The 26,610-nt window shown below is 36.6% G+C and overlaps 1 long non-coding RNA gene across 1 annotated transcript; it reads right to left on the bottom strand.

Moving 5' to 3' along the window:
* Positions 1 to 15,703: 15,703 nt before the first annotated feature.
* On the bottom strand, positions 15,704 to 25,154 carry LOC109238751. The gene is made up of 8 exons (XR_002069813.1): positions 25,080 to 25,154; positions 23,396 to 23,669; positions 23,197 to 23,287; positions 20,593 to 20,969; positions 20,352 to 20,472; positions 17,251 to 17,612; positions 15,876 to 15,963; positions 15,704 to 15,785 (listed from the first exon to the last, which is right to left on the bottom strand). It is a non-coding gene; the product is annotated as an uncharacterized LOC109238751 (long non-coding RNA).
* Positions 25,155 to 26,610: the final 1,456 nt, after the last annotated feature.

Here is a 26,610-nt window from a genome sequence, read left to right on the forward strand (position 1 = left end):
AAAATCGCCTCAGAAGCTTCTTCCCGTTCAAAAATTGGAAGAAAACTCGACCTGCTCATTATAGGTATACTGTTCACGCATTTTACTGCTCCCAATGGATTCCTTGTGAACTTCTAATGAATTTAGGCTTTTGAATCACTCAATTTGACCTTATAATGAAGGAGATATGTAGGTTTTAAGATTTGCAAATAGTGCAGATTTTTAATACGCCGTCAGGGGCAATTTCGTTATTAACCTAAAAATCTGGGCAACCTTGGTAAAATAGCCATAAAATCCTCATACGATGCCCAAATTCGACGATTCTTTTTGCTACCGGTCCGTAATTACGGTACGGATCTAATGCTTCATTCAAAACAGTAATCAGAGCTCATTTGTTCAATATGATATCATTTATGCTTGAAGAAACGACATCGAAGCATAAGAAAAACGAGCACAACGCAGCCCAAACCTATCCGAAACTCACCCGAGCTCCTCGGGACCGCATACGAACATACTAACACGTCACATATGATCATTCAAACTTAGTTGCACTCTCAAAACACCAAAACTAACATCAAAATGCCAAATTTACATCGGATTCAAGCCTAAGTTCTTCTAAAACTTCCGAAACACACATTTGATCAAAAACCCAACCAAATCACCTCTGAATAACCTAAAATTTTGCACACACATCCCAAATCACCTAACGAAGCTACAACAACTCTCCTCGAATCAAAATCTCACCTATCAATCGAAATTCGCCAAAATACTAACTTCACCAATTCAAGCCAAATTCTACACCGGACCTCCAAAATCACTTCTGATCACACTCCTAAGTCACAACTCATCCCCCAACGCTAACCGAATCGTCGGAATCCACATCCGAGCCCTCTAACTCATAGGTCAACATCCGATTGACTTTTCCAAAACAAGCCTTCCTTAAAGAGACTAAGTGTCTCATTTCCTTCCAAAAATCAACCCAATTCAACTCGTTCACACAAGACACCGATAATGAAGCATAACGAAGCAGGAAATGGGGGAAATGGAACGATTCTCATGAGACGACGGGTCGGGTCGTCACAAGTTACCACTTTAAGAACCACAAACCAACACCCTTCTACTATGAAGATAACAAAAATGAACAAAATGAAGTCATCACGTTAGCGTTAGGGCATTTAACATAAGACAATCACACATTATGTGCAATGCACCTAGTCACAATTATCGAATCTAAAATGACTTCGATGGTGTGAAAGTCATATGGCATCATCCCAATTTCGCTCTTTTTGCTCCATTTCCTTTTTCATTTTCCTTTCTAGCACCGCTTGGTTTTTTATTTCCTTTCTCCTCTTTTTTTTTTTCTAATTATCGCTCTTTTATTTCCTCTCATTTCTTACATCCTACAACTTCATCCTTTTTTTCTCCTTTCTTTTTTTTTCTTTTTTTTTGTTTCTTTTTTTTTTCCTTTTCCCTTTTAAAAAAAAAGATTCGATCGAACCCTATGTAGGTTGTCTACGTATCATGACACCGCATGAATCAGATCTTTGCGTAGTTCGGGAAGATTGGGAATAAAGTAAACAAACTACGTTCTTTTTTTTTTCTTTTTTTATTCTTTTTTACCTTAATGACTACTCTGATGAGAAAAGAGAAATAAAATAAGCAAATCCTTTTTTTGAATTTTCTAAACTTAATGTTCTATAACCTATTCTAAACTCAAGCTTAACGAGCATATATATTTTTTCTTTTTTTTCTTTTTGAAACAAATACTCTATGGGAAATTATTAAGGAAAAAACCCTACAAGAGAAAAATATTTTTTGATTTTTTTTAGGAAGAAAATCTAAAGAATAAACCAAAGAAAAATATTTTGAATTTTCGTTTGATATCCTGAAGAAAGATTTCGAATACAAGAAGTGAAAAAGATAAAAAATACTTTTGGATTTCAATTTTTGATTACATAATGGTGAAATTCTAAAGATAAACAAAAGATAAAATATTTTTTTTCTATGTACAATGTCCTAAAGTTCTAGTGAAAATAAAAAGAATATTTTTTTTTTTCCTTTTTATATATTTCCCAAAGAAGAGCCTCAAAAGAAATTCTTTTTGGATTTTTTGGAATTAATATCTTAAAGAAAACTTCTAAAGAGGTACTAAAAGAAAATTCTCTCTTTTTTTTTGAATTTGTAATCTTAATATACTAAAGGAAATATAAAAGCAATTTTTTTTTTATTTTGAGTTCTAGATATTAATCCAATAAAGAAATATAAAACGCAACATCTCTTTTTTTTTTTTGGATTTTTGATTTATAATACATTTTTCAAATACGGAAGAAAAAAAGGAAGTACAATAACAAAAGACTCGACAGTACTGTACAAAATAGAAGGTAAAAGACACATAAAAAGAAAAACAGACTCAAAACATAAAAAAAAATAAAAAATCTCCTTAAGCAACTCCTGAAAGAGCGATCATGCCTGGATGGTCCCGGGGTGTCTGTCATGCTCAAACTCCGGTAAGTAAATCCACACCTGTATGAGAAAATTAAGACCAAATAAAGTTAAAGACCTAGAACACTATGTGAGACAATAACACTCCCTATTGGACATGCAAGACATGATTGAGGCTATTTTTGCAAAATGGCTTATGTGGCCAAAAAGTGGCTAGAAGTGCAAAATTTGGATAAGACTCCGCGAAGCCAAGAACCTAAGACTCACTAAGAAGACCGGACCCTATGTGGGCTGCCTACGTATCCCGCCCTGAAAGACGAGAATCAGGTATGCGTAGTTCGGACAGATTGGATACGGGCGAGAATTAAAAGAAGCAACTAATTTACAGAAAATATATTTTTTGTCTTTTTTGAAAAATGATGAAACATGTAAACTCTTTTTGGATTTTCTTTTTCCTTTTTTTTTGGAAAATGATGGGAAAGTGCAAAATCTTTTTGGAATTTTCAATTTTCATTTTTTTTTTTGGTCTTTTTCTTGAACAAATGTGAAAGAAAAACATAACTGGGCCCTACTTGCTTTATTTTCACACTTCACCCTCTTTTCTTTCTCATTTACCCTCAGCCATCATTGGTTCGCCAAATGACCCTTTTACCCTTGAACAAATGCAACATGTAGCACATAGGATGCATCAGGATGGTCTTTTATTTGGGTACACCTGTCCTAGACGGCCCCAACCCCTGTGTTAAGTCCCCTAAGTCAAATGCACATGATGCAAACAAACGTGCCTACTAGGGATCCGGCATGAGGTTATGTTATTCTAGGTTTAAACCTGGGGTTGTGTTCTAGACTTGGCTTACCCGAGCGGACAGCTCGAGCTGAGGTGGGGGCAACGTACCGGGAGCACGAAAGTCTGCCCTGCCTTGTTGCTGACCCATGCCTCGTTCTAATTGGTATGACTTCTAATAGAAAGTGGGCCACGCGTACGTGTGCACCAAATTTTAGAAGACTCAGCAGGGTGGCGTAAGAAAGCATTTTAATAAAATTCAAACAACAATAAAATGGCAAATAAACAGCAATTAGCACATTAGGTTCACAAAATATAGTAATATTAACAATAAACAAAGCCAAGCAACAATCATATTAAAAGCTCGAATTCTTGAACCCTGAACCAGAAGTTCTGGGTTATTATCCCCAACAGAGTCGCTAGAGCTGTCACACCTCCTTTTCCTACCCCCGGAAGGGTATAAGGGAATTTTTCCAAATAAAGTGATAATCGAAACGGGATTATTATTTAAGATCAGAGTCTCCACTTGGGATAGTTAATGGTGTCCCAAGTCACCGGTTTAGAATCCCGAATCAAGGAGATTTAACTCTGTTTTAATGTCTGCGAAACACAGAAATCTGGGTAAGGAATTCTGTTAACTCGGGAGAAGGTGTTAGGCACTCCCGAGTTCCGTGGTTCTAGCACGGTCACTCTGATCATACTTGGCTCATTTGAATTGTTTAATTACTGATTTAAGAACCTATGTGCATTTGCCTTTTTAATTAAGAAATTATCTTGAAACAGGTCACGCGTACGTGTACCCATTTGTCTGGTGCGTCAAAAATCATGTCACGCGAACGTGTCCACGATTATAACGCTTTATTGTTATTAAGAAAGTTTGGCCAAAGTTGCGCGAACGAATACTTCGGTTTTGTTTTAAGAACCGTAATAATGTCACGCGAACGAGTACAAAACCACGATGGTGGATTTAACGTGCCTAAAGAAAACTTCAAATATCATTTTAATGTCTAAGTTATAAAATTAACACGAGGGCCGTAGGGATTCAATTATGGATGGCACACCTCCCTAAAGAATTACATTTAATTAAAGAGGACTATATTAATAACACATTTATTATTGAGAAAGTTGTTCGAAGTTGCGCGAACGCATACTCCGAATTAATTTTTAGAATCGTAATTATGTCACGCGAACGTGTACACAATCACAATTGTAAATTAAATCGCGCCTAATGGCTTTTCTACTAATGTTCAAGGTTGTTTTCCTAAGTTTCGGATTATTGTGAGGCCAAGAGTTATGGAAAGCTGGGTTGGCTCATTATTTGTGGGCTAAACTCTTTGGCTCAAATCCTTTTATCGTTCTGTAGCCACAGAACCCAAAGCCATTCTCCCAGTTGAGAATTAATTCCAACAAACCCATTACCAAATTGACTTAGGCCCAAAACTGATTTAATATCTTGGAGAAAATAATTTTTAAGATAATGAAATAATTTCCTGCAAGATCCGAGCTTAACTAACAAAAATACCTTCCAAACTAAACTGAAGAAATCAAAACTGAATTCATCTTTAAAAAGAGACATAGAACATATTAGCATAATACATCTGGAGAAAAATCAGTATCAAGAGCTTATTGCACATGTTCTTATTCAGCTGTAAACTATACTTCGAGATACTCAAAATTCACGCACATTGCTTTGTTTTGTTCAAAACATTGAAAGATCACAAACTATAGCAAAAATTCCGAACTTGATCAGGCATATAACAGTAAACCAATCGACAGTGAATACCGCAGGAGAAAACCAGTATCGAGAGCCAACTGCACATAGTGTAATTCGTATTAATCTGTAAATTATACTTGGAGGTACTCAAAATACACACACACACAAAAAAACCATCATTGTTGGCTTCTTTAAATCCACTTCCGTAACTCAACATCAACAATCACACTATAAATTCTTCAATTGATACCAAATTCATAAGAAACTCATAGGTGAATAAACAGTCAAAAAATCACATCAGATCGCAATCCAAATATGTCCAAACAAAATAGATTTGAAACCACAAACATTTAAACAAGGAAGGCAGAACACGAGTAACGGAAATCTAACGAAGCTAAATAAGATGGAAAACAGATATGAACCTGAAATAAACACGAATTTTGATTAGCTTTACTTGAACACCAAAATACGAGTGAAGTTCAGCGACAAAATTCGAAATAGGCAGCAATCTAATTCAAACAGAACCACGACCGAAAAACTTCAATGGCGCCAGAAACTCGAACAAGAACTAAAAAATGAAACCAACGGGCTCCGTGAAGTGCTTTGTGGTTTGGACCTGGCATTGGCAACAGTGGGTATAGCAGCAGCTCTTAGGTTAAAGAGATTGGGATTCCTCCTTGTCGAAGAAGAAGAGGAGAACCGCTGGGTCTTCAAGTCTTTTTGGGGTTCCAAAATCAGAGGGAATGGCTCCCTCTTTATCTTGCGTTTGTCTTTTGTTGCTCAAGAAGTTCGAGATGATGGGTGGTTTGTGTTCTGGTTTGGTTTCATAAGGTCTTAGGTGAAGAAGACGAAGTCAGGAGGGGGTCTCCTAAGGTCTGTAACGGCGGACCTCTTTCTCTTTTAGATTTTAGGTGTTAGGTTCTCTAGGTCTGTGTAGGTCTAGGGTGTATTTGTAGGTTTTTTTAGGTTAAGGGGTATGGGCCTAGGAATTATGGGCTAAGGTTATTTGGGCTAGATCTGAAAATTAGGCCTAGAAAATGGGTTATTTGAGCCCAAATTGTATTCTTTCTCTTTGAATAAGACTGAAATACTACCTTATTTACTAAATAATCCTACTTAAATAAAATAACTATTAAAATAACACTAACCGTTAAAACAAAACCTATTTTTGGTATTTTTCAAGATTAAAAATGAATACAAAACATTAATGACACTATTTTTTTTTTGTAATTTTCATTTTTTGTGATAAAATAAAGTAAAAGAGTAAAAATTAGTTGAAATAACTATATTAGGGCTAAACTAAATATTTACCTGCTAAAATATATAAAATCTTGGGGAGGGTCAAAAATCACATGTCTACAGGTTCTACTCTTAAAATCATGAGTAGTTAACTAAGGTAATTGTCACGATCCAAAATCCAACTAGTCGTGATGACACCTTACCCAACCCGCTAGGTAAGAGAATTAACAATATCCAATTCCAATAACAATTTAATAAGGCAATTAAATAAAGAAAATATCTGAATCTGATACATTTCCCAAGGACCAGATGCATCGCTGGGTAGTTTTACATTTATGATTAGGCATGTATTTATTCCATTTTCGGAATGTAATAATTTGTATAACAAATATTGGGGATTAATGAAAAGGGGGCTGGGGTATTCTAATATTTGCATGAAAGGGAGAAAACATGCCTATAGGATCTTTGTGTTATATTTGCTATTTTGTTCAGCATGACTTGTTTGTTATTCCGTTTGGTATGTTGCACACTAATAGATCATGCCTATAGGAATCATGCACACCTCACTTGTACATTGTTCAAACACGTTAGTCTAAGTATCTACCATACTCATTTCTATGTTACTACTGTACATTTAGACACCATGCCTACAGGATGTATAACATATGCTTTGCTAACCTAGATACTATGTCTATAGCACTTAAATAATCAATTGGTCAAATTGCTTATGTTACTTTAGGTACTGCCCATCTAATTCTAATCTTTTAATCGACTATTTTCATTTTTTTCATTACACTGCTCCACCTAGATGACATGTCTATAGGAATAAAGTGTTATAAAATCAAGCTTAATTGTCAATCATGCCTATAGGATGTTGTTTCGCACATAAGAATTGTTTACAACGTTGTTAGTAACAGCCTCTCAAAGTTGTCTCACTGCCTAATTATGCAACTGTTAGAAACCATGCCTATAGGACATTACCGTCTGCCTAAGGTGCACATTTATAAAATCAGCATTACTAATCTGGTAACTCGTATCGCTTTATTGCCTCACCAACAATTATAAATCATGCCTATAGGAGTTGCGATGTTTTAACCGGCCTATACGCTGCTTATATAATACTGAAATCCAGAATCACCTAGATACCATGCCTATAAGACTTTAAATTTTCATTCTGAAATTATATATTGCCTGAACTGCCCGCGGGCATTTTTTATTTATGTGTGGAGGCTAACTTGGGCCTTTAATTGTCTTTACGTGAAGTCTATATCTGTTTTAAATATCGCCTAGTTTTATCATTTTGAGAAACCTAAGCTGAGTCTAGAACCGCCTAATAGTAGGTCCAAAGCCTAATAGACCATAGGTATGGGATGGGTAGTGCACGCATAGGATATAATTTAGAATTGAATTAGAGAGCCTTTAAGTAAGAACCTCAACATAGTAACAGGGTAGCAGGAGATGATAGTCTGTGCCCGCTGAATAATATGAGCAACCACTACCTTAAGGGAGTTGCGAAGTATTATTTATGTTGCACGGGGTGATCCTTTAGGCTAAAAAACTTAACCCCCCCCCCCCTGTTTATGTACTTCTTATATATACTTAGTCATTTAACATAGATCAATGTAATTGTATCCTTGTAGTCATTAAGATTGACCGATTCTCATGTGTTATAATAAGACTCTTCAACTTCTAAATTTTGTTTTATTTATTTTATCACCTATCCTAATTACATAATCCACATAATTTAAAGTTCGATCGAGACCCACAGTTCTATACCTCGAAGAGTGCCTAACACCTTCTCTTTGAGGTAATTTGAGCCCTTACCCGATCTTTGGTGACATAGACTAGTCAAACAGAGTTATTTGCAAATAGGTGCCCTAACGCATTTTAAAAATCATTAGGTGGAGAATCTTCTCTTTTAATACCCATTTAAAAGAGTTTTCACAAGTCGAAACCCGTTTTCGCAAGAAAACGGGGCACGGCAGCATGTCGACTCTGCTGGGGAATATACTTTGGCTCTTACCATGACGAACTTGACTTATGTGGATTGCTTTCCTTATTTGTTTTAAAATGCTATGACATGCACATATCTTTTCTTATTCACCTTTATTTGTTTTAAATTGCTATAACATGTGCATCCCTTTCCTTATTCACCTTTATTTATTTTAAACTGCTATGACATGCGCATCCCTTTCCTTCTTCTCCTTTATTTGCTATGATATGTATGACCTCTCTCCATCTCCATTGTCTTGTCTAAGACTACTATATTATGACTCTCCCATCCCTATTTCCCTACTTGCTTCATTACGTTCTCACATATTTTCATGAGCTAAACTAACTTCTCTCATTTGTCTTTCCTTTATTTTCTCTTCTTTTCATGTTCGCCTTTACTATATTATTTACTACTTTTACATACTTTTATCATGCAAATACTTGGCAATGTGTTATTATTTCTGTATTAAGCATGCTCCGCATCATACTCCACTCGTGCCAATCATTAACATAGCAGCGCTTGATGAGTGTCCGCGATTTCCTGAAATTACCTTTTTAAAACGGAAAGGCTTATTTGCGGTAGACTAGTTGATCAGCGGTGCAGTCGACAGTCCCGTGCCTTACCCTCTCAAGTTGTCCACTTGAGAGTACCAGTCTAGACCTTTCTAGAAACCACACTCCAATTTTAAAATGTACATGCATCATGCTAAACCTAGTACGAGTTGAAGCGTTAATGACATAACAACCCGCTTAGATAAACCTTGTCCAAAGTCCGATGGGATTTCAGTAATCCCAAAAGACACTATCATATTATGTGAATTACTTGGAAGAAATGTGCCAACATGTTGATTATTATTGCATAAGTAGTCGAATCTGGAGGGGGAGGGCTAACCTGTGTTTGGTTGCACAAAATGAAGAACGAAATCCCCAGGTTTCGTATGGTCCAAAACATCCCGCCTTTGCTACTTGACTGGTGGAAAGACCTTGCACCTTGTGACAAAAATCATTTGAAGAGAGTACTTGGTGACCTACCATCCTTGCTGAACATTCGTCCAAATAGGGAATTGATTGAGGCCGTTGCCATGTTCTGGAACGAGAAAAGAGCTGTTTTTGATTTGGCAACATAGAAATGACTCCTCTCCTTGAAGAAATAGGGGGTTTCGCCAAATTACCATGGGATAGTCCGGGACTACTAGTGCCAGAAAATCGCACTCCCCGCGGTTTTTTGAAAATGCTGGGTTTTAAGATGAATGATGAATTTCTTAGTCTAAACAAAATCATACATCCCTTTTAGTTTCTTTACGAGCTTTATGGGCATAGAGAGTCATATCGTCTTTATCACGAGGAACTAGCCATTACTTCCTTAGGATGGGTGCATCGCCAGGTTTACGTGTTCATTGTCTGCTTCCTGCGGGTTGTTGATCTTTCCGATGCAAGGGGGAAGGATTCATACTCACTTATCCATGGTCGCCAGGACCTTAATGGATGGCATCGAAGGACAAACTTACACTATCATCCCCATGATCCTTAGCTGAGATGTACCGCGCTCTAGATCGGTGCAAGCAGGGATTCGGACACTTTGAGGGTTGTAATATATTACTACAAGTCTAGCTGCTGAAAAACTTTCAGAGAGGAGAGTACCGTCAAGAGCTTTTGCGAAGGCCACTGAATGACTGCATAGCTAACCATCACCCAAAGAAAATGACGTTTATTCCAGGTAAGTTTGCACAGCTTGGAAATGCTATAGCGTTTCTTCAGCAAATCTGATAGACGAGCAAGTGCATTGGATGTTTGAATGGTTTCCTAGTAGTGAGTTCATTATCAGGTCAAGGGGGACTACTCATTTGGTACTGATCAGGCTACAAGGTATCTATCTTTATGCTCCCATAAGGGTAATAAGGTAATCTAGAAGAAAACATGTCATACCTCGGGTTTCCAACATGGTCCAATACAAGGCAGATTTCAAGGGAGATGTTATCCTATTCAATTTCGAAGTGCAACACATGTGGAATCAAAAGATTATTGTGGAAGGAGAAACTATTGAGCAACACAGGTATCACGCCGGCCATATGTGCTACTATCTATCATGGATGGAAGACGACGTAGCTGGGGATGTTAAACCAGGAGTCAATCTAAAGGATAGGATCATAGATGAAGTGGCCGAGGCACAGGTGAAATATAAGAGGTTGTGCAAAAGGGTGTTCGAGTCCGAAGCTAAGCATATGGAGCTGCACAAAGTGAACATGGAGGCGATAAGGGAATGGAAGGAGATTGCCACTAAGTCAACGGAAAGATTGGAATACTTGGAACAAGGACTGATGGAGCTAGAAGGGAAGATGAGAAAGAGACTTTGGGATTGTCAAGACATGGACGATGATGAAGGCGGAAAGCTAGCAAAAGCTTACTTATTGTTGGACATGCGCGATTTGGGAAACATTATTGATAGGGTCAAGAGAGCCATGCATGGAGAAGGTCCTTCAGGGACTAAGTATATTAGGAGGTGATGTTCTTTACTACCTTCTAGCTTAGATTAGATTTCGATATAATAAGGCTAAATGCTATTAGCAACTTTATTATTATTATTATTATTATTTTCATTTTAGTAAAGGATTGTTTTGGCTCATTTTCGCATTAATGAAATGAAGCAAACGTTGGCACCAATTTTCTCCAAGTCTATGTGTCGCTTAGGCCTACCTCAGGCACAATAAGGTCCACAAATTAGGACGTGATTATTGCATGACTTTATGAAACACATTTAAATATTGCGAACATTCTTTTATCTCACCTTACCAACTTGGTTACCTTTTGCTTTTCTTTCCTTTTTGATTATTCCCATTCCCAAAGGTTGGTTCGTGCATACTGGTATCATCAGCATACCACACTTGATCTAGAGGTCTCCACCTAGCAACTCGAAGAGCAAAAACAAGGGCAAAGGGAAAATGGATGATTTAAGTGGTATCCGAAAAGATAATGCTGCTATGGCGGAAAATGTTGAAACTTCATATGGTAGAAGCACTCCGGGGCAAAATGAGTTGGTCATACGATTTGAGCGGAAAATCCTGGAATTACAGGGCGAGCTTGAGCAGGTACGAAATCTGGAAAACCTTTCCCTTACTTTCAATGTTCCCGATATCAACCAGCAAAACCCGACTACCCAGTACCAAACACCACCACAAAACATGCAAAATCTGCATGAAACTGTTCATGCAAAGTCTTACAAGAGACGCCTTGTCTTGGTATATTAGCCGAACCCAAAGAAATGGGCAAATTGGGTGAGTATGGCATCAGACTTCATGGACATATTTAGGTACAATACAGAGAACGTGCCAGACATTTTCTACATTCAACACCTCAAAATGAAGCCGACAGAAACCTTCCGGGAGTATGCTACTCATTGGAGATCAGAGGCTGCAAAGGTAAGGCCAGCACTTGAAGAAGAACAAATGAACAAGTTCTTTGTTAGAGCTCAAGATCTGTAGTATTATGAAAGATTGATGGTCATCGAGAATCACAAGTTTTCAGACATCATCAAGTTGAGAGAGAGAATAGAAGAAAGAATCAAGAGCGGGATCGTAACTAACTTAGAGGCGCTGCAAGCCATAAATAAATCCTTGCAATCAGGAGGTATTTCAAAGAAGAAAGAAGTGAGTGCCGTGATGGTATCCTAGGGCCCTAAGTCCCCCCTCACATACCAAACACCTCCACCAACATATCAATCCTCACCCCAAAAATATCAATGCCCTGCCACCACCTACCATACCTACAACACTCAACCTGCATATTACTACTCACCTCCACCCGCCAACAAAAACTGCCCAAAGCCATGTCCAAATCTCGACCGCAGACCTCCTAGACAATACACCCCAATTGCTGAACCCATAGCCCAACTGTATAAAATACTGAAGGCCGTTGGTTACGTCACCCCTATTCCTGTTGTTGTTGTGGAAGCTTCCCAATGGATCAACCTCAACAAAATATGTGCTTATCATTCAGGCATGAAGGTTCATACCATTAAGGAATGCCGCACGTTGAAAGACAAGATTAAGACACTGATCGACACTAAGGTTATACAAGCAAAGGAAGCTGCACCAAACGTCCGCAACAACCCTCTCCCGGATCACAGAAGTGAGGGAGTGAATGTGATAGAAACTGTTGAAGAGTGGGATCAGAAAGGGTCCATAGGACTCATTCTAGAGGGAGATGCTCCTAAAAAATCTCCGGTCACCCTCACACCAGTTATGGTACAAACGCATGCGTCATTTGAAGTTGAGGTAGCTACACCCATCATTGTAATGGTATCTCCCACACCATCGTACAAGTCTGATGTCGTCCCGTGGGATTATGTTGCGAAAGCAAGAAGAAAGGGAAAAGCCAAAATGGAAGAAATAGGTGTCGCACAAGGTATGACTAGAACTGGCAGAGTTTACACACCTTAAAATCTGGGAGGAACAAGCAAAGAAGCGGCGCCTATGCCGCCTGTTGTTGAGACTGGCACTGATGATCTTTGGAGGAAGATACAAACAAGGGAGTACACTGCTGATCGACTAGTCTACTGCAAATAAGCTTTTCCGATTTAAAAAGAGTGATTTCAGAAAAGCGCGGACACTCATCAAGCGCCGCTATATTGATGATTGGCACAAGTAGAGTATGATGTGGAGCATATTTTATTCAGAAATAATAACACATTGCCAAGTATTGGCATGGTAAGTGCGTAAAAGCAGTAAATAAAATAGCAAAGGCGAACATGAAAAGAAGAGAAAAAAAAAGACAAAAGAGATAAGTCAATTTAGCTCATGAAAATGTAACGTAATGAAGCAGGTAGGTAAATAGGGATGGGAGAGTTATAATATAGCAGCCTTAGACAAGATGAAGAGATGGAGAGAAGTCATACATGTCATAGCAAATAAAGGAGAATAAGGGAAGGGATGTGCATGCCATAGCAATTTAAAACAGATAAAGATGAAGGGATGTGCATGTCATAGCAATTTAAAAAAAATATAGGAAAATAAGGGAAGGGATGTGCATGTCATAGTAATTTAAACAAATATAGAAAAATAAGGAAAATAATTCACATAAGTCAAATTCGTTATGGTAAGAGCCTAAGTGTTTCCCCAGCAGAGTCGCCATGCTGTCGCGCTCTGTTTTCTCGCGAAAGCATGTTTCGACACGTGACAACTCTTTTAATGGGTAATAAGAAAAAGATTTGCCACTCAACGATTTTTAAGGTGCGTTAGGGCACCTATATGCAACTAACTCTATTTTAACTAGTCTGTGTTATCAAAGATCAGGTAAGGACTCAAATTACCTCAAATAGAAGGTGTTAGGCACTCTTCGAGGTCCACAAATGTGGTTCCTGTCCTAATTTTAAACTATGTGGGATTATTAATTGATTAAGCTAAGTGATTGAACATGCAAATGATAAATTAGTATGTTAAGCGAAAGTATTAGAAAATAAAGGACGAAGAGAAAAGAAAAGAGTTTGAGCAACAAAATAGCATTTAGCATGAAAAGTGGGATTACTTGGACATAAATACATTTTATTAACCAAGAAAGTGACTACGATATTCTTTTATAAATAAAGTAGTGAAGTAGTTTTATAAAATATATTCGATCTGATATTTAAATACTCAACTGAGAAAAAGTAAAGTTGTCTCAATCATAATATAACAAAATAGTTAAATGTATGGTAATAAAATAAGTCAAAGCTTGCGACAAAAAAATGGATCAGAATAATTAAAATAAAAAGAGAAAAAAAAAAGATTATCAAAGTGGTATGTTTGATGTATGAATGAATTACTGTTTCGAAACCCAAATGCTGAAATAATTTCAACTTATTGTTTCAGTTATATCCATATACATAATTCACATTAAAGACACATAATTCACGATAATACCGAGTAAAGACATACATAGCGTTCATACAAAGAATCCTTCAGCTCGTAAATCCTTTTGCTCATCGCCAATAAAATATTGTTTCACTATGTATTTGCAAATCTCAAGTTCGTTAAAGAAGAGAGGTATGAAACGGGATAGACTTCTTCTCCACGACGAAATTGCTTGCGGTGAATTCCATGGTAATCGCGGCTCAAAAATAAAAATGGTTAGTAAAAAATGTGCGCTGCTTTAGAGGTATGGCGTTGTGACAATTGTTAATCACATGCCGTTGACCTTAATGGCGACTTTAATATGAGGTCAAAAATTGATATATAAGCACGTAAAGCAAGCAGTTTGACTAGCCGGTCAAGAACAAGGATAACACATAATAAATTATATTTTTATGCAATTAAAGAAACACTTAGCCAAGTAAGTGTGACGTTTAGTAAGAAAAGGTTTCACTAGAGGTGGCAAAATAATCAAAAAAAAAAAAAAATAGTTATCCATCCATATTATCCATCAAAAAATAAGTTAGTTAATGAACCATTTAAAAACGGATCAATATGGATAAAGAACCATATTATCCACTTAGAAAATGGTTAACCAAATGGATAATCAATGGATAACTAATGTGTTTAACTTTTACATTTCTAAAGCCTCAAATTGGAGTTCCTCAAGTTTGGAAGGCAAGGAATTCTCTCATAAGTGGTCATATTTAAGAAGCCGTGGATAATATGGTATCCATATTATCCGCCGGATAAACCCGTTTTTATCCATCTCAAATACGGGTTGGGTAGGATAATTTATTCCTTTGTTAAATTATCTATTTTGACCCGCTTAGTCAATTATCGTTTAAAAAAAACTAAAAAGAGACCGGCTTAGTCATTTTTTAAATAAATAAGTAAATATTTTTTTTGTTTATTTTTCTTGTTTTATGGACTCGACCTCAAAGTCCTTAATCTCCCACAAGTCATTAATTGACACTGGAGTAGATCCACACGCAGAACAAATATACCAACTGATTCATGCTACTTAAATATCAAAATTCATTCGACAAATCAAAACATTTAAAAGAACTACCAACTCTTAGCAGTAGGTTATTAAGTTACTAGTGGGAATGGCCCGTGCTGAGCCCGGCCCAAACTTGATTAAAGTAGCAGCTTATATTAATTTATAAAGAAAATAAATTACATTCTACAGAGAACAACTTGCATTTTGATCAGTTATGTATTGAGATATGTGAGTTGATTTGTTAAACATTATGGTCTTTGGGAAGAAGCGCGTCGTAATCCTTTTGAATATCCTTTGGATGGCAGTAAATTTCTTTCGATTCAATCTTAGAAAGTTGGATACGTAGCAGAGTGAAGGAAACAAATTCAAGCCAAAAAGGAGATCATATTTACTTCCAGTCTTTCAACGCACTATTTACATCAGCTACAACACCAATATATTTTACCGGCTAACAAAAATATATATGTACATGCTAGTAAGTTACACAAAGTGAACTGTGTTGTCCATGTTTTCTATCCCTTTGAATTATCATTTGGATGATAGTAAATTTCTTTCGATTGGGTCTTAGAAAGTTGGATACGTAGCAGAGTGAAGAAAAAAAAGTCAAGCCAATAAGGAGGTCATATTTACTGTCAGTCTTTCAACCCACTATTTACATCAGCTACAACACAAATATGTTTTACCGGCTAACAAAAATATATATGTACATGCCAGTAAGTTACACAAAATGAACTGTGTTGTCCATGTTTTCTGCGATTTTGCAAACAAAACGACGTCAATAACGGCAAGTGGCAACATTTTCTGGTACCTGAAAAAAGTAGGGGTTGTTCTTTGCATTACCTGTCAAGCAGAAGCTAGCGATCTTCAAACACGTATTTACTTAGTAGGATAAGACGTATGTACAAGCATTTTACAGAGTTATAACACCCTGCGAACAAAATGCACTTGAGATTTCAAATTGATAGTTGCAGATCAATAAAAACGGGAGTTGCATCAACTTTAGAAGGTGTATTTAGTTTTCGAACTCACAAATTTGGTTATTTATAGCTAAGGTGATGGCACACAGAATACCTTTGTGTATTAGCCTGCAATATAGTGACAATTATGACGTCTTTAGTGTTGTGCACAACTTTTTTCTCTACTTTGTTCTGAAAGACCTATTTTCAGATGCTAATACTGTCTACAATATTGTACTAAAAGACTTCAACTAACCTAAAAACCTACGCTAATCATGTTGGGCCTTTGCATCAGAAACTATTAATGAATCATGTCCATAAACATAAAATATGGGTAGCCAAATCTTCTTCTTCCAGTTCTGGTGAAAATACCAGGTGGCAGAAGGTCACAGCAGTTCTGCAATTTTCCCTTCATCTTCTGATCAACTATATGCTACTCTTAATCTTATGGATATTCAATTTCTTGCTCCTATCCTTTATGATATTTTAAAATAATACTATGTTAGAGTTTTTATCTGTTTTGAACATTCACTCTTCCCTTCTATTTTAAGACAGAATTCTCTGCCTTTATAGTTGAATAAATCCTGCAGCACATTTATTTAACTGGTTTTATCAGTAAACTACAAATTGAGAAATATGTTGCATAATCTTAGTCAGTTATAGCAATACAAGGGAAATAAAAGTGCAAGGTAAAAAGTATAAATCAATCCAAGCACAAGAACGTCTTAGAGTACCTGTACAGATAAAGTAGTACTACTTTATAAGTATTTTTTTATAAGGAATAAAAAGCGCAACAATACTGAATTGAACAAATAGGAACTTAGAGAATTCTTTCATAGGTAGGAGTACTGTAGTATTACTAATATTTAATGAAAGATAATGCACTTGAAATTTAGCTAACAATGGATTGGCAACATTAGCAACACAGTATTGTTTACCAATCACAGGCAAATTAGGAGTTAGCATGAAACTACTTCTTTCTCTGTCTGTTCTTTTTGGATTTGTTGCTGGAGGGCATTCTTTGGAGAGGATGAATATGAGCGAAATAGAGCTTATGAATGAATATATCATGAAATGCAATATGCAATAGGCCTTTTTTCTTTTGAAGTTTCTTTTGAGCTGTTTGTGCTGCAATTATAATTTGCTACTCGAACAGCAGAAGTCGTAGAAGTTATACTTGAACATGAGTAACAAGCTCCTAAAAGTTTATCACAAGTATGGAACAAAGTAATGAAAAAGTCGAGATAAAGTTTATTAACCTTCATTTTTTCTTGGGGGGGGTCTCCAGTTCAGTTTGTTGCCTCTTGCTAGAAGAGCCACATTCCGTAGTTAACTCGTTCTTTATCTCTTCTATGGGTGTAACTTGTTCCACATTCGACTGATTGCTATCTTCGTTTTGTATATCTTTGTTCAGCTCAGCATTTTCCAATTTAGTGTTACTGCTCTCTCCAATTTCTTCAGAGGCTACTGGTACGGGCAATTGAAACAAATCTTGCTTGACGGAGTAGGATACAATGAACAATCGTGGATCAGAAGTTCTAGAAAATGTTTTTCGCAGTTGTATCTTGAAGAGTTTACGAGGAAGACGCTGTCGAACATGTTCAAGAGGTAATGGCCGGTTCTGCAGGAGAGAAAAAGATAAATTTAACACATTAAAATAGTACTCAAAAGTAATATACTTTGCATTAATTGGAAGTTTTAAGCCTATAAAGTACTTGGGATACAGAGGCTACAAGCTTCTATAGCTTTTAATTATCTTTTGATTAATGATGAATTTAAGAAGCCAATTGTAATATTTAAGCGACCTAAAGGAGATGTTTTAGTTTTCGACAGGCATGTGGAAATGGCGGTATAAGTAGACATAATTGGTACTTTACTAAGAAAATTGTTGACAACCTCTATGCATTGGCAGTAACTAACATTGCCAAGCAGTACAAGTCAGATGATGAACTAACAAAGCAACATTGAATATTCAGGTAACAACCTAGGGTTAATCAATTAACAAGTATACGTTGGTGGGGAAGAAAAAGTACGTAGTTGCGTAAGGTAACGTAAGTCAACATCATTTTGCTTAATACAAGCAAACAAAATGGCATTTTTTCCTCGTTTTGTTACTCTTCTTGTCTGTGATTCTTTATTTTTTCTCTCTTCTTAACTTTAAGTTCTAATTTTCAGTTATCACTGAAATTTAATCTAAGAATTTTCAAGGGGTTAATGTTAATGTCCTTTCAAGGCACTTTGTTGAATTTATAGAAGGAAGAATAAAGACATTTGAAAAGAATGGTTTGTTCTAATCACACTTGACTAAGTATTGGATGACTTGCAGTTCTTTTTTTTTGTGTGTTGGTGTCTGCTCCAATTTGCGTGCAGATGTGTGTGCACAGTTGCATGCCTCTTGTCGGTCCTTGTATGTTTGTATAGAGGCAGAGGCGGACTGAGGATTTTTATGCCAGAGCTCAACCAGTGCCCCATAAAGGATTTTAGTGTTCAGGGTGCCAAGTACTTTAAAATTAACCATTTTCAAGGTATATACATATACATATAAAGGATTTTTGCCGAAGCTTATGGGTCCGGTGACCCCTCACCATAATACATAGGTCCGCCTCTATTTAGAGGACGTGGTTACTTGGTTTAGAAATGTTGTAAGATTTACCTATATGATACATATTTTTCTTGTGATGCAGATCCAGAGCCAGGTCTCAAGAAACTAACCGTTGATAAAGAGTTTGAGCAGTACTTTTCCATGCTTATGCTGTAAAAGAAACCATTCATTTTGACAGCTGGTTTTAGTGATTAATAATTGGTTCTACTGGCTGGTTTCTAGATGTTGGCAATATAGAGTGTTTTGACTTCTGGGATCTAGACACAAAAGGCAGGAGGGTTGTGAATGAAGATAAGATGCAATGTCCATCCTTGAGGGTAAAGGTTGCCAAAAATTAAGGAGTAAGGAGTTAGGAAGAACAGGGGACGGGAGAGTTCATTGGATCATCATATTCAAGCCTTAGGGAGGAGGATATGTTGAGCTCATTTTTCACTAACTATGTTTTCTTTTTTGCAGGAAAAGTTACTGTTCTCATGCCTTATCGTATTATACGATTTCTTTGGGTGGTATTAGCACCTAGTGTTCATTCCTTAGAAGGAGTTAATATGGTAAGCACAAGCATGAAGTTGAAGACATCACACAGTTGGTTTATGGTCAGTAAACGAAGCAATACTTTCATGAAACAAAGGTCAGTACTCCAGAAAGAAGGTACTGCTGCTAGAGAGAATCAAGGCAGAGTTCATCATGAACTATACAACAGGAATGTACCAGGTTGGGAAAATAGGAATATGCTGCCCAGAAATATGCAGCGCTAGTCTTTGAATATGGGACCAAAGGGAGCATTATGGATCATCTTAATGCAGTCCATTTCATCAGCACTTGATACAGGGAGCCAGGTAAAACTACACAGGAGTTGTCAAAAATATAACATTGCAGAGGAAGTTGAATATGCTAAAGATCAAACATTCAATCACCATGATCAAACCTTTAGGGGGAACTTTGTGTTCATTTTTGCAGGAGACATTACTGTAACTATGCCTTATCTTTTGAGGAATTTCCAGTTGTGTACTCATTCCAATGGAAAGGAATCAAAGCTACGTATAAGCATAGTGGCAAGGAGATTTTGGAGGACATTAGGTGCTATATTGGATGCCAAAACCTTAGGGTGGAGGCTGTTTCTATTTGTCATTTGCACCTATGTTGTTGACCAGATATTGCAGCGTAGTAACCATCATTTGCAGCTACAAAAGAGAGACTTATATCAAGGCAATTACAAGCTAGGATTGCCCAGTTTTTTTAGCAGCATCAGCAGGCTTAGCGAGCTTCCTAGCTATCTTTGGACCTCGCCTAGCCAGACCTGTAGCGCGGCAAAAACCAGGCAACGCAAGGGTTTTAGCCAGGTCCATCATGCTATATACCTGGCGACGTGAGGATGCCAGCTCGATCTCGCCTGCAACCTGGCGACGCCCTTGTAATGTTAAATTTAAGACTAAATATTGTGTTGTTGTTTCTGTTGAGTTTTTTATTTTGATATTATTTTTACCTCTATGTATGGTTCTGTTTGTTTTGAAAAACTTATCCAGTAGACCATTTAACGTGTACGTGAGACTGCTTTAGTTGTGATTCTGAAATTCAGTTATAAATAAAATATCAAATCACTTTCTTTAAGATATTTTTTCCAACTTATTTAATTAGTGGTTACATTTTATCTGCAAAGGCAAACATCAAAGAATACATAATTGGAAAAAGTAAGAGCAAACTTGTTTTCACGGTATCATAATTGTAAAAAGGTTTCTCCTGCTGCCATCAACAACGTACCTTAGTTGATATTTCACAGATATCTGTGGCGGTCATATCAATAAATTTCTCTCCTAATTCGCCTATTAATGTTGCAACAGTTGATCCACTGGCATCTGTCATTACAACCTCAAAGCGGGCCCTAATATGCAATTAATTTGCATTATTTGATTTTCATAAAGCCAATGACTGAAGAAACTTTCTTTCTTTGAAGATATAGAACGAATATATTTTATGAAGCTCGGACTCCAAGACGCAATACCTGGGTGTCAACATCGCACATTGCTTGCAGCTCACACAGTGAATATTTTCGGTGAATGAGTTCTGTACTGCTGCCCGCAATGGAAACACAGTAATTCATAGAAATCTTGGTCGGCAGTCGGAAATGATAATTTACCTTCCACATAAAACAGGTGTATCTGTGAAAGAGGAGAATGCAAGTAGATTTATTAGTTGTGGTAAAAATACTAAAGTTGTCTATATGTACACATATCAGCATGCGTGAAATGCACATATATGAGGTTGTGACTGGATAGCAGCAATTGGAACAATATCGTCTTGGTCTGCTGCAAGCACCAGAGACGATCAACCCCCGTTTGCTGAGTGTATCTCATTAGTCTTGGTCGGTTGTCTTTGACCCTGTACGTGTATAGAGGCATTTCAATGGCAACAAAATGTGAGGCACATTTAAAATGACACAAAGAGGTTGTCACAGCTGACAAACTTATAAAACATAGGAAATAACAGGAATTGGTTGCTCCAGTGACAAATTATTGTGAAGATTACACCAACAATACTGAAAATTAACAGAAAGTATCGAAAAAATATTTTTTCTAGTTGACCACAGTTATAATGTATAGAACATAATTTTCAACTGGCCAGAGCTCCAACATATAGTACAAATATGGTGTGTGGACATATAGTGTAGACATGTTCTAAGAATACAAATAAGAAACTATTAGCCTCAGTGACTGCAGTAGTTCCTGTTGAAGGAGTAAATTAATTTTGCAGAAATCTAGTCAACATTGACCAACGGTATCAGCTTATTTGTCAGATGGTATAGCAGCTAACTCCGAAAACCAATGTGGTGCAGTGCTATTTCATAGCTAATCAAAGGGGTAATAGTACATATTGGAAGCTCATAGAAGAACTGGTTATTCTTACCAATGTTATATATACCATACCAAAATACTCACTGAATATAAGAGCAAAGTGACACTTCCCCAAGAGTAGTTCAGTTTTGGTGAGAAAATTTGCATATATAACATTGGTAAGAATAACCAGTTCTTACCAATGTTGTAAGTAAGTAACATGTTCACGCAGACACAATTCGGTAAGACTGGAATTCAAACAATGCTGTAAGTAAGTAACATGTTCACGCAGGAGAGTGAAGGTTGACAGAAAGGTCATTTAAATGATGCATATTGTGTGTTTAAGCATACAAATGTAGCATGACCTACACAGTTTTTTCCAGTTTAGAACTAATGACTTCTGGAATATGTAATTGTCACTGTATTTTCTAAAGTCTACGCAGCGAATATATAGTAAAAATATACATTTTAGGGTTCAAAAAAGAGAACAGATAAATTACCTGATAGATTGCCGCGTATAAGGATTCAGAAGGGAACTTTCTATCTGTATAGGAACTTAAGAACTTATCTAAATAGTTTTTCATATTTTAATATATTGCACTTTATCATTCGTTGTTAAGGTTTTTTTGTCAACCAAAAATATTTCTATAGAAAGTTGTAATTGATGTAGAAGAGTAAATAAGGGAGCATTTGGATGGATGCTTTCAGCCAATGTGACACATTGGAAAATCAGGTTATTGGCTTTTGAAAAATCATCAGCAGTTTATTTCCTAGTTGATCAAATTCATCAAGATCTGTTATGTTTAAGGGTCTCATTGTGTGTCTATTTGTTAAAATTGCATTTGTAATTAGTGGCTTATTGTCTTTATTTATTTTCTATAAACTTGCATACATCTAGTATGTGCTTTCTTATTATTCCTCTTGTATTTCTTGGATTTTGGGATGTCTTAAATCTACTGAATCTTAAGGAGGTTCAGGGTTGGTTATCTAAAATAACGAAGGTTTCCGTGTTCTCCATAGTGTAGTACAAACTGTTTAACCAATTTTGTGGTTATGATGTCCAGATATCGGGTTTAATGCACTCAGCATCTACTCAAAGCTGGCTTAATACTCAAAGTAACTCATATTATATATGAATCATGTTTTAGCTACAAAAATGACGCGGGCAGTAGAAGATGAGAAATATTGATCTCCCGCTTACTAATGAAGTCTTCTTGACTAAGATGTGTCAGATGATAGCAGTCAATGTATACATTAAAAAAAGGCAGTAATGGACATATTAAAAAAACAGTGCTAAACACATTTCAGACTTCGTTGCACTTCTTTTCTCGTGAGTAGTATTGGATTTTACCAAGGCCAATATACAAAAAAAATTGTACTAAACCATGGTAATCGCTGAAATGTTGTAGCTCACAATGTCAGGACGAAGAGAAAGCTGTATTATGACTGAAAGCTTATACAATTTGTTTTTGGAGATCTTATGCCTTGTTCTATTCGCAGAAAGATTAAATTTGTTGAATAAAACGGTAAGGCAAGTGTCATAGATCAAACTGAAGATGCAATAAATGAGTCTGGAGAAATTTCTTCTTGCTAGCTTTAGTCGAAGAAGGTGACATTGATGAGGAGATGGTTGAGATTATAATCTCATGACACTATAACTTCTTAATTGAAGGTATCTGACCGAAGTAATCAAGTGAATAAGACGACATTGTAGCCAATTTTTTTTACAAGTAGTTGCGACAACAATAAAGTAAATAGAGTGCTAGCAGACTTACTTGGTATCCATTACGATGACTTCACGACATTTGCTACTGTTAGCGCCAACATACTTTATGGAGCCACAATTCACCACAACGGCAACTATATCTGTTTAGTGGACGTTGCAAATGAGTTATAATTTAGACCAATGTACACAGTGTCAGAGTGTAAGGATACAAATAAATTTTAATTGTTAGAGTATACTACGATGGTTACCAAATTCCGTATTCCGTTGCAGCTCGTGCAAATATGCAAAGGGTACAGTATTCAACCTCGTCGGCGGCGGGAGCGTGGGTCTTGTATGTTGTCATCTTTCACCTCTTCGACAACAGTGAATTTGTCAATAACCTATTCAAAACGGCTGATAGGCACTCCGTAGGGTAGAAACCCTCACTTTTGCAGTAGATATCAAGTAAGTGGAAAACGGGGTGAGCTTGTCTGTATACTTTTCTATGTCTTCCCCGTACAGAACAGCGCCTACTTGCTCTTCCTGCAGTTTAATAGAATGATGAGTTACTCAATTACCTTTGCAGAAGTGTATCCATATAGACACATGGAGACATACCGATGCGAAATACTGAAATATTAAAATAGTAAACAAGTACAGTATGAGCAGCCGCAAACTCATGAAATACAATTGATAACTAATCTATACAGGAATTGGAATTTGTAGAGCGCTACCAAAAAAAAAAGGGGGTGGGAGGAAAAATATTAGTCAGTCATAAAGCGTAACTAAAATTATTTTATATCATTGACATAAAGTCAGCATCTCTCTTTGAACTAAAGAATGTGTAGTTGAACTCCCCTTTCTCAGATGTACATCTCATGCAGCAAAAGTAAAGAGAATCAACTGTATTGCACCGCAAAATATGTAAAGTAATTATATACGTCTAAAACGTTTAAATGAGAGAAGAAACTGAGTCGGGATACTTTTTGTGACCACCCCAGAAATTCTAAAAGTTTTAGATACTTCTGTTATGAGGCCAAGGTGAAGCTGCCACCACTTTTAGCTACCTTTCTTATGACGCCACCATCTCAAGCTTCCACCAGTTGTTTTCTCTTTTCTTCTACTTGTCAATTGGAATTTAGGGGGCAAGGGATAACTAAATGCACAGGTTCTTGAGAACATGAAAATTTGGACAAAACGATGGAAGAATAATAGTATAACCAAAGTGGTTTGTGAAATCTTGATACTGCTCGAAACAACTTTGAATGCGATTGACGATATTTTGTTCTTAGTCTCACTAATAGTTCAGTAGTAATAGTAGAGAAAGCAAGTTAATAGTTCCCTATGGACGACATCAAATAGACATGTTACGAAGTGTCATTCGTATTCCATGCGGGTAGAGAGTTAAAAAATCTCTTGGTAAACAGAAAAATTAAAATGATGTATACATTAGTTAACTGAGAGTTGGTATTACATGGAAAATGCGTGGTGTAGCAGTCAAAAGGTTTGCAACAGGGTAGTAAATAAAATGAACTTCAAAGGATTGCAAATTAGTAGGGTGAATAATAACTTGGATACAATGTATGATTACCAAAGGACATTGACATATTAGTTACTCGTATTATTATTAGCCAATTACGTAAAACGTTTCAAGGACAATACCATGATTTCAATAATCTGACAGTTGTAAAAGTCTAAGTTTACTACGTTAGAGAAAACGTCTACATTTAATCCTTCACCTTACTAAGTAAAAGCATATCTGATCAGTTAACACAAGAAAAACAATATGGTTTTAATAATCTGTCAATCGTGGAAGGATAAGTATGAAATGGCACTCCTACAGTTCAAGGAAAGGTCTAAAGTGCTAACTTAACGAATGAAAATCAATCGAGAAGAGTCTTTCACGTAAGAGAGCACTTTAAATTAAAAGGAAACAAAGCCAGAAGTACTCACCTATTCCAGCCAGCAAGCAGAGACACTAAAAGGAACAGAGCAATAAGCTAGAAAACCCAAAGCAGAACAGAAGCTGTTGAAGATATTATTAGCGTCACCCCTAATCGGATATCCATCCAAATACAGGTGTTACACATCTGGCCAAATACGGGTGTTACACATCTGGAGAAACAACTGACAGCAGCAGAAGCAAGAACTAGTTTGTCTTCCACGTCGATGGAAAAGGCGCGTAGCGGGCAAACTGAAAAGACTGCTACAGAAAATACAAACTGAGCAGAGTGACAAAAATACCCCGACTTCTGATCCAAAAAAGGGGATCTAACTGTAAATCGGAAGCAGGAAGACGAAGAGTCCAACCTGAAGTTAAAGATGACTCTTCTGCTGGATAAAATCCCGAAATTACCCTTTTGGACAGCAAGCAGGACGACGAACAAGCCCTTAACTCCCGCTTCTAAATAGTAGTATAAAATAAAATGCATAGAGCGGTACAAATCCACACAACTCGTTTAGTCATTAGCTTCTCATTACAGGTCTATTTCAATATATCCCTACATGTAATGCATAACAGTTCTAAAAGATATTAATAATGATTGGATTAAACTCTAAGAAGTAGTAATAAATATTATAATCGGAAGAGAGGAATTATATCATAATGAAAATAGGACTATTGCACTCGAGTTATTTTGAGTTCTATTACCATATCACTAAGGAATACTTCCAGTAGTTCATAACTTTAATTGTAAAAATTATAGCAAGAGGCATAAGCAGCAACATTTGAGTGTCATTAAATGTCTTGACCCTAGTTGAAAGCAGAAACAATAAAAAAAAAATGTGATTTTAATACACGATCAAACACATGCATGCCCCAGATGCATATTTCACTACAAAGCAAAAACCATATTCATAATAACAGGAAGTTATGAACATACACCAAAACTCCGAAAACCAATAAACATCAAATCGAACAGAGATGAAAATTAAATATTCGAGGCGGGGGTACTAGTGATAATGGCATCCGAAAGAGAGATGAGAGTGGAGAGAGGCGGCATGGGACTCTAAGGTAGTATGTCTCCTCTTTTTGGTTCTGTCCGTATGTATTTCTCTCCTCACCTTAGGGTATAACTTGTCCCTGTAAAAATTGAGAAAGAGGAATATAAATAGATGGGGGAGAGAAAAGAGTCGTTGGTAGGGGATGTGAGAAAAAGGAAAAAAATACTAGATCATGGAAAGAGTAATATTTGCCCAAAAGAAGGAAAGATTTTTTTTCTAAACCATGGTGATATGGGTAAGGATTTTGGTGAATTTAGAAGATTCATCCTCGATATTGGAGTGCCTTTTGTCACGATTCAAAATTCACTAGTCGTGATGGCACCTAACTCAACCCGCTAAGTAAGCCAACTAATAATTATCCAATTTCAATAATGTTAATAAGAGAATTAAACAAAGGAATTATCTGAATCTTATACACTTCCCAAGGACTGGTAATACAAATCATGAGCTTCTAAGAATATAATTTACAAGCTGGTATGAA

The sequence above is a fragment of the Nicotiana attenuata genome, unplaced genomic scaffold (genome assembly GCF_001879085.1).
Source record: "Nicotiana attenuata strain UT unplaced genomic scaffold, NIATTr2, whole genome shotgun sequence".
NCBI classification, from domain to species: Eukaryota; Viridiplantae; Streptophyta; class Magnoliopsida; order Solanales; family Solanaceae; genus Nicotiana; species Nicotiana attenuata.